We start from the raw sequence: 3925 nt of genomic DNA on the forward strand, positions 1-3925 counted from the left end.
CCTGCGTGTCAACAATATGCTAGAACACTTGCGGGAAAAATGCAGAAGGCGGTTGCCCTTGGGTCGCTCCGTGTTCTTAGGGTCCACGAGGCTTTTGCTGGGCCGTCGTATTGATTCCTTTACAGATTGTAACCACCGGAAATTATTAAATACCGGAAATTTGCAAATTCGGTAATATAAATTGTCGGAAATTGTTATATTTGGGAATTTAGTCTAATTCGAGGAATTTTCTATTCAAAATATTTTCTATTTCGTAATTTTTCAGTCATCCCCAATTCATTCATTGTCTGAAAAAGAGTACCCTACTGTGTCCTACTGAGACGAAGGAAATCATTTCAATTTTTGTAAATGCTAATTTAATAAACTAAACACCGATAAAATTTGATAAATTTCTAAATCACTAGAAGAAATTACTCAGCCCACCATCTCTACCGCTATCGTGGAGATAGGCGGAAGTTTATAGAATTTTTCTTAAATTCTTAATTAAATTAAATTCTTAAATTCTTAAATCACTCTAAATGAAACCCTTCAATTTTCTTCTCCTCGAAAATAGTCTTTGAAAATTACTTGAACAATACTTCAAATTTTGGTACTACATGGGTTAGGACTCCCAATCCGGGAGTATGATTAAAAATGAAATTCCACAAATACAAATAAAAGAGTCTACTTCTTTTTGTATTGGCTTATTAGTATGATACCACCGACAAACGAAATAAAAATTCAATTCTACTTGGAAACACACTCCTTCGTTTAATTTTCGATTTAGTAAAATTGCTCACTTTTCAATATTTACTTGACTAATATTTGATTTCCAGCTCACTCCCTGACTTAATATTAAATGTACATAGTTATAAAATCTTTGTTTGTCATTTTATAATGGACCTTTACTACCATTTTCTAATTGTTATAAACTATTTCAATTGATACTATTCATTAAATAAAACTTTTGTTATTTAACACCTATCTAATGTAGAAAAAAGATTTGAATCGTAGAATTAGCCTATAATCAGATTATAATTTGATTCTAATAAAAGATCTTTTTATACATTAAAACTAAAAATAAAATATGGATTTACAGTTCAATTCCGAAAAAATACATTGCAAAAATAAATCCCTTTCATACTCTGAAGAAGCAATAAGCAAACCTAAACACCAAATTGCTTGAAAGACTTTGTTTGCCATAGGGATGTTCACGAAAAATAATAATCTAATAAATAATAATCTAATAATCTAATGTGTCGTGTGGGAATATCACCCTATAACTTTTTAGGGTTACAAGATTAGCCAAGCTTTTAACCTTTCTGTTAAACCTTGAATCGTTTCGATATCTCCATTCAAGACGGAAATAAGTTTTTATTGTATCAATAATTCTGGTGACCACAATTTTTAATAATTTTTAAATTCTAAAGCTGAGCTGCATTTAAAAATAAAGAAGTAATCCACTTGAATTTATGCCAACTTTTTCGGACATTGTTGAGACTTTAGGAAGAGCTGCAAGTTTACCTTCCAAATCTATGCATGGTCAACAGCGATTTTTTCAGATTTTTTGTTCCTAAAACAACGACAAATTTTGCATCGAGATAAGAAAAACCTCGTTAAACAGGTTGAAATATTTCGAATCAATTTTGCTTGATGCGAACTATAATTTTTTTCACTAAGATGGAGCTACTTTTTCCGAAGTTTCAGGACTTTTTGTCCCGAAATTATATCTGCCATTTTATGCTTTCTATTTCAACCTCGGAAATGAAGTGACGCCGACCTTTGGACCGCAGCTCTTCAAAAATATGCTGTTCATCTACCTGCGAGGTCAATTTGGGATAGAATCCGCGAAGAGGCGATGTTGTTCTTTGCCATCTGGTCTTCTCAGCGCCAGGGCCTGAAAGTGACATCTGATTACGTTTACTTTTTTATTCCACAAAAACAAGAGCCAGCATAGACGGTAGTTCTCGTATTCAAGAACCATAAAAACCATTACGTCTATGGATATGCTCATTATGAGATAACTTTCTAACTTTCTAACCTTTCTTTCTGCTCAGTGCATTCATTGGTAGATGCTTTTGGTTGCTCTTAGTGCCGAATATCATTTTCTCCATGATGATGAAAAACCCCTTCGTTTACAGAAAGAGGGCGCACCTCTTTAACCGCAAGATGAATGCCTCTCTATCTACGTTAGCTTGATCTTGTGTCTAAAGGTATTGTCCGTGTAGTAACTTTTATCTCCATTCCTGTACAATTTGCTTAGAAAGGGGAGCATTGATCTTAATGTCATTCGAATAAGTCTTCATGTTACGAGCGATCTAGTGTGGACCTAATTTTCGTTAGGATTAATATAGTGTGAAATATTATTTTGCGTTATACTAATTCAGGTTCTTGAAATGATAAAAATTACACTGTGTGATTTAAATTTAAATACTGATACCGCAATGTTAAGTTTTTAGGTGCTATAAAACTTATATTAAATTACTTAAAATGGACCATTTCGAAATTGTTTATACAATACAGAAACACACTTTACTGAACAAAACCTAAGAGTATGAAATTCTTATTGACAAAGTTGTTTTTATTTGGAATTGAGATAGAGGTTAATAAATACTATAACAAAGTTACAAGCCACTACCTTCATATAGCCTAGTGAGCCAGAGCAAGCAGTGAGGAGTGGAGCAACACCAGGCTCTCTGGTCCAAATTAGCAGCACCATCTGATCACTTATTATTTTGCTGCCCATTCAAGGAATTCGCCACTTTCGAGCAAAGATAATCTTTATGACGCAAAGCCATCTGAGTCTCCGACCCAACGCCGTTCCGGGCCATAGGTACTATTTAGCGGTCACGCCTTTAAATTTAAACGATTGTAAGTTACTGAATAATGCGTCACACTACACGTACTTATTTTCTTATAATTGACTTCTACCAATCTTTCGATATTCCACATTCTTCGGTTATCTTTTAATTAGTGAACCAGTCACAATAGAGGACAATTTAAAGATTGAAGCATAATTGTAAAATCTGCTCGACGACGAGAGGCAGCCAAAATAAATTAATACCAAATTTCATTGAGTTACTCAGGACATCATAGAAGAACTACTTACAGTCCAGAAAGAAAGGCTAGAACATACCATAAATAGATAAAGGGACGATGATACCATTGCCTTGTAGTTTGTGGGAGCCCCTCTAGCATGAACTGTTAGAAACCGGTAGGTCTTATAAACTACAGATATTAAAAATGTTCCGCAAAATGATTAGAATAATTATTTCCTAAGAGTATCTAGGGGCTGAGCACTGTTGATTTTTGTTCACTTAGTTTAGACATACGGATAAAAACTAAAAGAAGGTAGTCGACAACTCAGGAGACTGTCCTCTATTGATCTCATTAGGGAAAATCGTATTTTCTCGCCGACCCAATAAACACCGTTCAATCTCTATAAAATTCATGCTATAAGAACAGTCGTTTATTATTACTTATTTGACTTTTGAATGCGTCAATTTGATTAGAGTTCTTGTGTTATACATGCTAAATAAGTTTCACTGCTCTACATTATGTTTGACATGTCATATTGATGCTTTCAATTTGAGGACCTGATAAACACCGCTTTATATATATTTCCGACCACGCGTTTAGACATACAGTAAAGAACTAAAAAAAGGATAGGCAACATCTCAGGAGACTGTCCCACATTTATCTCATTAGGCAAAATCGTATTTTCTCGCCGACCGTTTAGCACTGTTTAACGTCTGAATCTGACCCAGTAAACACCGTTAAATCTCAATAAAATTAATCCTAAAAATACACTTGCTTATTATAATTTGTTGAATTTCGAAAATCTGAATTTGATTGGAGTTCTTGCATTATTCACACTAAATAAGTTTCACTGCTATACATTTTGTTTTACACGTCATTTTGATGCTTTCAATGTAATGACCTGATA

The 3925-nt window shown here is 33.8% G+C and overlaps 1 protein-coding gene across 2 annotated transcripts in view; it reads right to left on the reverse strand.

The window, feature by feature from the left end:
- The window catches only part of LOC117176000, a 126327-nt gene that overhangs the window by 7603 nt on the left and 114799 nt on the right, over positions 1-3925 (reverse strand). The gene's annotated exons all lie outside the window — the stretch shown is intronic.

Source organism: Belonocnema kinseyi, chromosome 7 (genome assembly GCF_010883055.1).
Source record: "Belonocnema kinseyi isolate 2016_QV_RU_SX_M_011 chromosome 7, B_treatae_v1, whole genome shotgun sequence".
Classification (NCBI taxonomy): Eukaryota; Metazoa; Arthropoda; class Insecta; order Hymenoptera; family Cynipidae; genus Belonocnema; species Belonocnema kinseyi.